Genomic DNA, 12,419 nt, shown 5'->3' on the forward strand with positions numbered 1-12,419 from the left:
GCAGGTAGACACTGAGCAAAATCTTAAATGTCTAAACATGAGGTAAAACTAGTAGACTGAGGGATGCCTGGGTGGCTCAGTCAGTTAAGCATCTGACTCTTGAATTCAGCTCAGGTCATGATCTCACAGTTTGTGGGTTCAAGCCCCACATCGGGCTCTGCACTCACCGCATGGAGCTCGCTTGGGTTTCTCTTTCTCTCTTTCTCTCTCTGCCCCTCCCCCACATTTGCTCATGTGCGCGCTGTCTCTCAAAATAAATAAATAAATATCAAAAAACAAACAAACAAACTAGAAGACCGAAACACAACCCATGACTAAGTATTATCCAGCCGATTAACTCCTCCTGCCCCAGGATATCACAAAAATTACAGTTTGTATTTAAAAGCACACTCTTTCAAAAAAGCTCCTGGCAAAACAGCTGGAGCATAATCCGTCCGTGCAAACGAGCTCATGGAGAACCCCAATTCTAGCCTAGAAAGAAATTGTAAACATTCGGGTTCTGTTTCTAGCTTGACCTGTCACAGTGGTCAGTGATTAGGACACTGATTTAACAACACTGGAAGGTATAGGTAGGAGCATACAGGGCTGGTAAAAATGTCTGCAGGTGGATGAGGACAACTGTGGGTTGAAGACTTCTTTAACATATTTATGAGACTGATTTAATCTCCAGTCAATATGAGTAGGACACTAGATAAAGACACTGTTGCTGAATTTAAAACTCCAGATCAGTTCAGATAAGTTCAGTAATTACTCTGGGCTTCAGTTTTAAGTTTTATCTGAAAGTCAAATTATCAAAACGCCTAAAACTAGGAGATTGAAACTGGGAAGGTGGATGGGGGAACCATAAGTAATGTAACTCACAGGGAGCTTTTGTGACTTTTCCAAAGCTCAGTCTTTCTTTTCTTTTCTTTTCTTTCTTTTTTTTTTTTTTTTGCAAAGAAGCAAAAAGTCAAATAGTGTTGAGGGCTGGAAGAGAAAAAGGACCCGATGCCTTTAGAAATGATGTTCTCTGACCCCACCTAGTGGTGGCCGGAGTGATTTCTAGGCTGGGATAAGCACCTTGAGTCTCCACACTGGTGACTGAAGATTTGATTAAAGATTTTTTTTTCCCCTGAGGTCAGCACCAGTTTGGTAATAAATTTTTATGTGCTAAAAATGTACTAAAACATGTGGATTTAGAATCTAAATTAGACAAAGCAAAGACAGGAGGATGGCACACATCATCCTGTAACAAACCAGAGAAGCCTCATCACCAGCTGGCTAAAAAGATTAGCAGCCCTGAGAAAACTCAACTCTGGGTTTTTAAGACCTCAAATGCCTTTAACTTCTGAAATTAAAAATAAACAAGCGCCAAAAATGTTCTTGGACAAAATGCAAAACTAGCATGAATAATTGGAGAAGTCGTCAAAAACAAAGAACAGAGAAAAATGACACACTGGGGACAAAAGAACAGAAAACAAATATGGCAGAAATCAGAAAAGAATCCTGTTATCACAGTGGACATCAAGAGATCAATCATATAGCACATTACAAAAAAAAAAGATCACATTACAAAAAAAAGATCCTTAAACAGAAATATGGTGTAGGACAAAGCTCATTATATTTAGACTAATTCTGGAGTCGAGAGAGCCTACATTTACAAAGGTGTGGATAACCTGAAGAAGATTCAAAGAAAATAAAAATGATTAAAGGAGAAAATCTGTAGTGCCTCCAGCGTGGGACCCTTCCTCTTTACTCCCACACCCCCAACTCGTGATCACATGAGAAGCTAATGTCTACCAAATGCTTACTACAGTCAGGCCCTGGGCTAAGTCTCTATAAAGGTCCACTGCACGCATGCCTTCAAACAATCCTGTAAGTAAAATACTATTATTCTCCTCATATTACAGATGTGGAAATTGAGGCTTAGAGAAGGGAGTTCAAGATCACTCAGGCAGCAGGTGGCAGTGGCAGGGCTTTCACCCACACCAACTTACCCCTTCTATCGGGATGTCAGCTCTTGTTCCCTAAGGAATATTGTTCCTGTCCTCCAGCAGATTTTTCTCACACCTACATACTCAAATCCTGAGATGGCTTCCTACCTAAGAAGGAAATATGAAAGGGGGAGGTGTGCAATGAGCTGCTTCTGCCCAGATCACCTAAAATAGGATGTTAAAGCAGAGGGCCTTTGAAATCAAATTCTTTCCTCTCATTTTTCACCCTAAGAACTGAGGCCTGGGTTGGGGGAAAGAAGAGACATGCCCAAGATCACACAGAGCAGCTCTGCCTAGAAGCCAGGGGTTCAAGCACCAGTTCAGGGCTCTCCCTGGTTTTATACAATAACACCCTGACTACAGCCCCGGACCAGACACAGGAAAGTGAGCTGACCTCCTGAACCCAAGGCTGGCCACGTCTCACCCAAGAACTGCCTCCTGCTTGGCTGGCCTTGACAACTAAGGACTGGCTCTAGACTTCAGTACCTCCTGAATCTTGGGCCTAATAGGTCTCCTGCTCACTCTTTGTCACAGAAGACCCTGAGCCCTGGCCTCATCCTCCTGGTGCCCACGCCTTTGGATTCAGCCTAGTTTTGTCCCAGGCTCCAGCTAGTTCAGGTTTCCATGTGACACCTAGCCCAGAGAGGTTGTCTTCTAACCGGGCTCCTTGTTTCCAAACTCTTCCCAACCCCACCCCCAAATACTTCAAATCATTCTGCGTGGAGACCACTTTATTTATTTTTTTAAATGTTCGTTTATTTTTGAGAGAGAGAGAGACAGAATGCGAGTGGGGGAGGGGCAGAGAGAGAGGGAGACAGAATCCAAAACAGGCTTCAGGCTCTGAGCTGTCAGCACAGAGCCTGACACGGGGCTCGAACCCACAAGCAGTGAGATCATGACCTGAGCCGAAGTCGGATGCTTAACCAACTGAGCCACCCAGGTGCCCTAAGACCACTTTAAATCACTCTCCTAGTAAAAACCTCAAAGCTCCCCTGCTGCATCTGATGAATACAAGCTCCTTAATCTGGCCTTCAAAGGCTTCTAATATCTGTCCTGAACCTAGGAATTTAAACACATCTCTCTTCTCTTCTACCTCAAACCACAGTATTGTATCTTATACCAATTGCAATAAACAAAACAATACTATTGCCTTTGCTCAGGTCACATCCACTGATCCGTACACTCTTCCCCTTTATCTGTGGACACAAACCTGCCTTCAATCCCTGGGGGCAGTTGTTCCCCTATTTACCCCACTGCAGGGTTTTTCTTCTCTCTCTCAACAGGAACACATCCTCATCTGATAGATAGATAGATAGACAGACAGACAGACAGACAGACTCCTTTGCATTATCTTTTCATGTGTATCCTGTTTCTCTAACTCGATTATGAGCACCCTGGAAATCTGGGACCTTCCCTCTTAAATATCTACGTGCTCCAATCCCCTAAATATTAGGTACTCCAAAACTGAGCTGCACAGGGGAAAGGGGATGGAGAAGGAGGTGGACTTCAAAGAAGTTAGATAACTGACTTTTCAAAGTACATGAAAAGGCCTCAGAATAGAGGGGTTAACCAATTGTTATTCATGTGGACACACCAAATATTAAGAGAAGACATCAGGCTGAATATAGGGAAGAACATTCTGACCACAAAGCTTGTTAAATATGCAACTAGAAAATATTTAACTGTTGCAAAATAAGCTTCATCTTAAGCCAAAGGCAAGGAATTCCAAGTACATCATGGCAAGTGAAAAGGATTCACTTATGGAAAATGTACATTTGATTCAAAGACAAACCAGACACTGAGGCAATTTAGCAGAGGCTGTCAGTCACATCATCTACCAGCCAAAAACTTAAGCCCACTGGCAAGTTTACAAAATGGTTTTGAGATGGTATCTTACAACAATTGCAATAAATAAAATAATACCATAGACAAATAGTTGAGTTAGGAAGTTTTTTGTAAAATGTCTTATTTCTACTTTCTTTTTCCTGTTTACCAAATATCAAAGTTCTCTCCAGGTTTCTAATGGTTTCTTTCCTTTTTCTACTTGGAGCTTCCTATGTGGGTAGCATAGCTTAACAGAAAAAGAGCCAGCCAGCCTGGAAGAGAGATGACCTGGGTTTGAATCTCAGCCCCATCACTGGTAGCTATGTGGTGGTCTTGGGCACAAAGAGGGGGGAACACTCGGGTGCCTGGGTGGCTCAGTTGGTTAAGCTTCCGACTTCAACTCAGGTCATGATCTCACGGTTCGTGAGTTTGAGCCCCCAGCACAGAGCCTGAAGCCTGCTTCAGATTTTGTGTCCCCCTCTCTCTCTGCCCCTTCCCCACTTGTACTCTGTCTCTCTCTCTCTCAAAAATAAACATTTAAAAAAGGGGGGGGGGCACTTGAGCAGAGCCTAGAAGGAGAATGAGAACATCTGTGCCAGCAGACAAGTGAGAAGGACATTCTATGCAAAGGCACAGCAGTATGAAAAGAGGTACTTTCCAGAAACAGCAACCAGGACAACAGGCCAAGAGCAAAAAGGGTAAGTGAGGAAGTGTGGGAGAGCCTGGGAAAGGGAGCCAAATGCTGAGAGGCCCTGGATTTACTTCCTTTTATGTAATAACCTGTATATGGAACTTACCTGTGCCAGGTGCTAGTCTAAGCACTTTACCAATAATGACTCGGTTTTAATCCCAGTACCAACACCCCATACAGGAAGAATTATTATGCTCTCCATTTTACAGATGAGGAAACAGGCATCTGAAAGGATTAAGGAACCTGTCTAAGGGTGCTGAACTGGTTAGAGCAGAACCAGGGATCAGGATCCTAAGACCATGCTCTCCCCAGACAACACTCATAACCTCTAGGCTGTGCTGCTTCAGAGCCCTGACAGGAAACTGGAACTTGAGCTAAGACCTTCCCAACTGACTTGAAAACCTAGTTGTGAGGTTCAAATAAGTGACTGCTAGCCTCTTGGTCATTATTTTTTTTAATGTTCATTTATTTTGAGAGAGAGACAGCCCACGCATGAGCAGGGGAGGGGTAGAGAGAGAGGGAGAGAGAAAATCCCAAGCAGGCTCCTAAGCCCAACATGGGGCTCAAACTCATGAACTGTGAGATCATGACCTGAGCTGAAATTAAAAGACGATGCTTAACCCACTGAACCACCCACGTGCCCCTCATCGGTCATTATTGAGATTCTCCCACTGTCCTCTTCTTTCTCTCTCAGAACAAACAGTGGCTCTGCTGGGACTTTATGCAGGCTATTTGCCCTGTTGGAGCCTCCAATTCCCACTCTGAAAATGAAGCCAATGACAGGACCTCCATCCTAAGCAGGTCTTGATCACCACTAGGTCCACACTGGTACTCAGTAAATATCTGTTGAGTGAGTAAGTGAATCTATTCCAAGTATCAAGTGAGATAGTACATTGTAAAGCATTTAGCACAGCACCTGGCACACAGTAGCTGCTATTCCCTAGTCCTTCCTCCTACAAAAGAGCAGATATGGGGTCCAGCAGATGGCAGCACTAGCCAGCATATATACCCTGCTTCTTTCACCCTTCACCAGCACAACTGCATCCATCATTCACCTCGGACTGCCCACCTCCTAGATGTGCGGCACCCATGCCATCCATGGGGACTGCTTAACCCCCATGAAGAACCCACAGATAATGCAGAAACCTTTCTTCTGAAATAAGAAGTTTCTCGGTGCCCTCATATAGAGTCCCATTACTATATACAACTAAGCAATGAAATGACCACCACTGCCCTTTGGGGATTTGCATCCTAGAAGAGAAGCATTTACCTATATTTTGGGGTGTCTGGGATGTAACATCTTACTGAAAACACCAGAGTTTGTTCTTTCTGTTTTCCTCTTTCCAAAGTTTCTACTTTATGTCCATTTGTATGTTGGAATGATCTGTAATGTTGGTGTTTAATCCAATCACAATCCCATTTGGGTATGTGAAAACATCTGGGATATCAACAACCAACAGAAGAAGGCGGCTTTGTTTCCAATGTAAGATGGTATTAGAATCTCTCACAACTCAATTTTGAGAAATTTTTCATATTTGGCTCTTCTTACTGATAGATTGAATTATTAGAGTAAAATTCCAGCCTAGATAAGAAATAACATAACCGTTTAGCCTCCTGGCAAATTACGTTCAGCACCCACTTTCTCAAAATGACAAATATCAAATATTTCAAGTGGAAAAATCCTCTAAAACATCAAGCCAATTGTGCAATGCAGCAAGTAGTGCAAGAGATTTATTTCCTACCTCTGCGGCAAAAAAGTCTGAACTTATTAGCATAAGGTAACATGATTCATATGTTAACTAACACTGGTTCTGAAATTGAGTCCTCCTTGGACCACCACCTACCTGTATGCCTCAATGAAGAATTCCTCAAGTACCATCTCTCCTCTTCTTTTTTTTTTCAAAATGCATCTGCCATCTCCTGGTATCGGCACCTTGCTCAGTTAATGTACAACATAAAAATAGGGCAGGAGAAAGTCTAATAGTTTCTCAGAGCTCTATCATCATAAGTCAAACTACCATAACTTTCAACAGAGTATCTGAACATCTTCGTTTACAAACAGGTATTTCCACTGGCAAGTCAATGAGATGCAACTGTTTGACAAATTGCAACAGGGCAGTGACCACAGTGACCTGCACCTCCTACTGTAGGCCAATTATACTCCCTTCTAGTTCTTCCTTTCTGTCTGGCACTATGTATTCCAGGAATCCCTATAAAACCTTGCAGGGTCAATAGTGTTAGTTCCACTTTACTGATGTGGAAACTGAGGTCCAAAGAGCTTCAGTATCTTACCCAAGCTAGAAGTTCAGCTGGAATTCAAGTCCAGGTCTAACTTATTTCAAAGCCTATGCACTTTCCACTAACGCTTTGAAACTCTCTGGACTAGCAGCACCATCACTGTTTGAGAGTTGAGAATGTGTTAGAAATGCAGAATTCTCAGTCCTACTGCATAAGTACAGAATGAGAATTCTCATTTCACCAAGATGCTAGGCCGTTTGCTGGCATATATAAGTTTGACAGACTATACTATACCATTATGCCTCCCTGAATATCACTACTCTTATCTTCTTCTATAGACCAGTGGTTCTCAATATGGTGGCAGGGAGAGGGACAGAAAGAAGGGTGTCCTCCCCCTCTGCCCCCCCCCCCCCGCCGGGACATTTGACAATGTCTGAAGACATTTTTGGTTGACATGACGGGGAGCACGGGGAGGTGCTACTGGCATCTAGTGGATAGAGTCCAGAGAGGCTTCTAAACATCTTACAATGCACAGGACAGCCCCCACCACAACAAAGAATTATCCAGCCAGAATGTCAACAGTGCCAGTGTTTAGAACACTGCTATAGTTGGTAATATTGTACATCCTCTTTGGGTCTGGGGTCTGTTTAAAGAAAAAATAAGAGATTTTCGTGGTAAAACTATGGCTGAAGAAATCTCATACAAAATCCTTTCCCTTACTGGTCAGTCTCTCACAATCTCTTACAACACTTATCTTTTTTTTTTTTTTAAGTTTATTTATTTTTGAGACAGATAACTGTCACTAGAGTGAGGGAAGGGCAGAGAGGGAGAGAGAGAACCCCATGAGAGCATCTTTGTACTGACAGCACAGAGCCAGATGCGGGGCTCAAACCCACAAACCGCGAGATCATGACCTGAGCCAAAATCAAGAATCAGATGCTTAACCGACTAAGCCACCCAGGCACCCCTCCTCACAACATTTGTCAACTAGCAACTTAGATCAGGGGTTGCCTGGCTGGCCCTGTCAGTAGAGCATGTGACACTTGATCTCAGAGTTGTGTGTTTGAGCCCCACACTGGGTGTAGAAATTACTTAAAAAGTTTTTAAATTAAAAAAAATTAAAGAAAAAAAAAAGAAACTTAGATTAGGGATCAGCAAACTGCAGTCCACAACACAAACCTAATTCACCATCTATTATTGTGCAATCTGAGAGCTAAGAGTAATTTTTACATTTTTAACAAAATGTAAGTTTTTAAATAACATTTCATCACTTGTGAAAGTTATATGAAATTCAAATTTCAATGTTCACAAATAGTTTTATTGGAATAGTCATGTCTTTTGTTTCCATTTTGCCAAAGGCTGCATTTTCTTTAACATAGCCTGAGATATAATTCATGTACCTTAACATTCACCTATTTAAAGTGCAAATTCAATGGTTTCTAGCATATTCATAGAGTTGGGCAACCATCACCACTGTAAATTTTAGAGTATTTTCATCACCTCAAAAAGAAACCTTGTACCCCTTGGCTATCATTTCTGTATTCCTGCACTTTTCCCAGCCCTAGGCAACCACAAAACTACTTTCTATTTCCCTAGATATCCTTCCAAGGGAATAATTATGTGAAATATATGAAACAATATGTGTTCTTTTGTGACCGCTTCTTTTACTTAGCATGTTTTCAAGGTTCATCCATATTGTAGCATGTATTGGTATTTCATCCCTTCTTAGTGCCAAATAACATTCCATTATATTGATATACCACCTTTTGTTTACCTTTTCATCAGTTGAGGGACATTTGGGTTGTTTCCACCTTTTAGCAATTATGAATAATGTCACTACGGACATTTGTGTCCAAGTTTTCTGTAGGCATATGTTTTCATTTCTCTTGAGTAGATAGCTAGTAGTGAATTGCTGAGTCATGCGGCACTCTATATTCAACAGTTTGAGGAACTGCCAGACTGTTTCCCAAAGTGGCTGCACCATTTTACATTCCCACCAGCAGTGTATGAGGGTTCCAATTTCTCCATATTCTCGCCAACATTTGTTATTATATGCCTTTTTTTTATTCTAGTCATCCTAGTGGTTGGCTCTCAATGTGGTAAAGTGGTATCTCATTGTGTTTTTTATTTTCATTTCCCTGATGACTAATGAGGGTATTTTTTCATGTGCTTATTAGCCATTTGTATATCTTCCTTGGAGAAATGTCTATTCAGATCCTTTGCCCATCTTTTTAAGTAAACTCTATGCCCAACGTGGGGCTTGAACTCACAATCCCAAGATCAAGAGTCACATGCTCTACCGAATGAGTCAACCAGACACTCCTCCTTTACCCACTTTTGAATTATTTGCTTCTCATTACTGAGCAATAAGAGTTCTTTATATGTGTTAGATATAAGACCCTTATGAGATCTATGATTTGCTAATATTTTTTCTTTTCATGTTCTTGATGGTGTCTTTCAAAGCACAAATGTTTTTAATGTCAATGAAGTTTATCTACTTTTTCTTTTGTTGCCCATGCTTTTGTTGTCATATCTAATAATCATATGCCAAATCCAAAGTCATGAAGATTTATCCCCATTTTCTTCTACGAGTATTACAGTTTTAGTTCTTACGTTTAGGTCTTTGGAGTTAATTTTTGTATGTGGTGCAGAATAAGGGTTCAACTTCAATCTTTTGCATGTGGCTGTCCAGTTTTCAGCACTGTTTGTTGGTAAGTCTATTCATTCCTCCACTGAATAGTCTTAGCATCCTTGTCAAAACTCAGGTAACCATAGAGTATGGGTCTATTTCTGGACCCGCAGTTCTACCCCATTGATCAACATCTCTATCTTTATGTGAGTACTACACTGTTATGTACTGTTATGTTATGGTTGTTTTGTAGTAAGTTTTGAAATAAGGAAGTATGAGTTCTCCTACTTTGCTCTTCTGTTTCAAGATTTTTTTAGCTATTCTGGATCCCTTGCAATTTCATATAAACTTTAGAATATTTATCAATTTCTACAAAGTAGTCAATGGAAATTCGATGAGGATGGTGTTGAATAAGTAGATTAGTTTGGAGAATACTGCCATTTTAACAATGTTAAATCTTGTGATCTATGAACAAAGGATGTCTTTCCATTTATTTAGATCATCTTTAATTTTCATCAACAATGTTTTACAACTTTCAGAGTATAAGTTTTATACTTCTTTTGTTAAATTTGCTCCTAAGTATTTTATACTTTCTGGTGCTATTATAAATAGAATTTTCTTAATTTTCATATTGTTCATTGCAAGTATATAGAATTACAAGTGATTTTTGTACATTGCTCTTATATCCTGCAATCTTGCTGAACTTGTTTATTAGGTCAAATAGTTTTTTTAGGGGATTCCTTAGAGTTTATATACATGATCATGTTATCTGTGAATATATTTTTATTTCTTCCTTTCCAATATGGACACCTTTTATTTCATTTTCTTGCCGAATAGTCCTGGCTAGAACCTCCAAAACAATATTGAAGTGGCAAGATATCCTTGTCTTGTTCCTGATCTTAGCAAGTAAGCATCCTTCTTTCACTAAGTTAGCTGTGGGTTCTTTACAGATACTCTTTATCAGGTTAAGGAAGCTCCCTTCTAATCCTATTTTGTTGAGTGTTTTTTATCATGAAATGCTGCTGAATTTTGTCAATGCTCTTTCTGCATCTATTGAGATGATCATATGATTTTTGTTTTTTATTCTATTGATACGATGTATCACATTAATTGATTTTCAGATGTTAAACCAACCTTGAATTCCTGGAATAAATCTCCCTTGTTATGATGTAGGATTCTTTTTATTTGTTGTTGGATTCAGTTTGTTAATAGTTTTGTTAAGAATTTTTGCTTCCATATATATATATATATATTTTTTTTTTTTTTTTTTTTGAGAAAGACAGAGAGAGAGCCAGCAAGGGGAAGGGGAGAGAGAGACAGAGAAAGACAGAGAGAGACAGACAGACAGACAGAGGGAGTCCCAAGCAGGCTCCACAATTCCAGTGCAGAGCCCCCCATGAAATGTGAGATCATGACCTAAGCCGAGATCAAGAGTTGGACACTTAAACAACTGAGCCACCCAGGTGTCCCATTCCATGTATTTTTTAAAGTAATTTCTGAGCTAGCCAGGTGCCCCATTTTGCTTCCATATTCATAAGAGATCTTGTCTCTAGTTCTCCTGTGATAGCTTTGTTGGGTTCTGGTATTAGGGTAATGCCAGCCTCATAAAATGAGTTGGGAAAGTATTCCCTCCTCTTCTTCTTTTTTTTTTTTTTTTTTTGGAAGAGTATGTTAAGAATTGGTATTAATTGTTCTTGAAATGTTTGGTGGAATTCAGTAGTGAAGCCATTTGCGCCTCTACTACCTAGAGCCTGGACCTTTGTGGGTATTTTTATTACTGATTTAATCTCTTCACTTGTTATAGGTCTATTCAGATTGTCTGTTTATTCTTGAGTCAATTTTGGTAGATAGCATCTTTTAAGGAAATTGTCCATTTCATTAAGTTATCTAATTATTTGGTGTACAATTGCCATTTTAGTTTAGTTTTCTATGTGTTTCATGTCTTTTTTGTTTCTCTATTCCTCCTTTACTACTTGCTTTTTCATTAAGTGAATATTTTCTAATGAAGCATTTAAATTTATTTAATGTTTCCTTCACTATACTTTTTAAGTGTTTGGGGTTTGCTTTGTTTTTAATGGTTGTTCTAGGGTTTACCAGATAATCTTGACTTAACCAAAATCAGCTTCAGATTATACTATCTTTTTTAAAAAATTTTTTAATGTTTATTTATTTTTGAAGGAGAGAGAGACAGAGTGTGAGTGGGGGAGGGGCAGAAAGAGAGGGAGACACAGAATCCAAAGCGGGTTCCAGGCTCCAAGCTGTCAGCACAGAGCCCAACGCGGGGCTCAAACTCACAAACCGTGAGATCATGACCTGAGCCGAAATCAGACGCTCAACTGACTGAGCCACCAGGAGCCCCCAGACTATACTATCTTAATTCCAGTGATATATAGAAATATTACTCCTATATAGGTCCTTTCCCTCTTTTTTGTAAACTATTGTTCATATATATATATGGGGGGGGTGTATGACATCTACTAAAATTATATATATAGTTACATATATAAAATATATACACATTGTTGCATATATATAAATATACATATTGTTCACACACACACACACACACACACACACACACACACACACGTGACCTCTATTAAAATTATAAACCCAACAATACATTGCTATAGTTATTACTTTACCATTTGTGGCCATTTCCTTAGCCCATTACAGCTTTGCTCCGATCCACCTCCTTTGTGCTGTTATTGGCAAGTATACCACCCATAAATTACGTTTGTAGTAATAGGCCCAACAGCACATTATATAGGTATTATTTTATACAATTGCTCTTTAAGTCAGTTAGAAGAAGGGGTGCCTGGGTGGCTCAGTTGGTTGAGCATCCAACTCTTGATTTTGAGTCAGGTTATGACCATAGGGTTGTAGGATCAAGCCTTGCATTGGGCTCCATCCTCAGTGTGGAGCCTGCTTGGGATTCTCTCTCCCTCTGCTCCTCTCCCCCACTTGCACATGCACTCATTCTAAAATTAAAATAAATAAATCAGAAGAGAAAAATATGCATTTCTACTGTCTTTTGTAATTATATAATTACCTTTCCTGGTGC

General features: G+C 40.1%; 1 protein-coding gene across 11 annotated transcripts in view; it reads right to left on the reverse strand.

The window, feature by feature from the left end:
* The window catches only part of NF2 (neurofibromin 2), an 80,785-nt gene that overhangs the window by 64,288 nt on the left and 4,078 nt on the right, over positions 1-12,419 (reverse strand). Inside the window, exon 1 of one of the 11 annotated variants that reach the window (XM_043557966.1) lies at positions 6,333-6,351. The exons of the other annotated variants lie outside the window; for them this stretch is intronic. The gene's annotated coding sequence lies outside the window, so the exon portion shown is untranslated. Of the gene's footprint in view, positions 1-6,332; positions 6,352-12,419 lie in introns of those variants that run through there. 11 annotated transcript variants of the gene reach the window in all.

This window comes from Prionailurus bengalensis, chromosome D3 (assembly GCF_016509475.1).
Source record: "Prionailurus bengalensis isolate Pbe53 chromosome D3, Fcat_Pben_1.1_paternal_pri, whole genome shotgun sequence".
NCBI classification, from domain to species: Eukaryota; Metazoa; Chordata; class Mammalia; order Carnivora; family Felidae; genus Prionailurus; species Prionailurus bengalensis.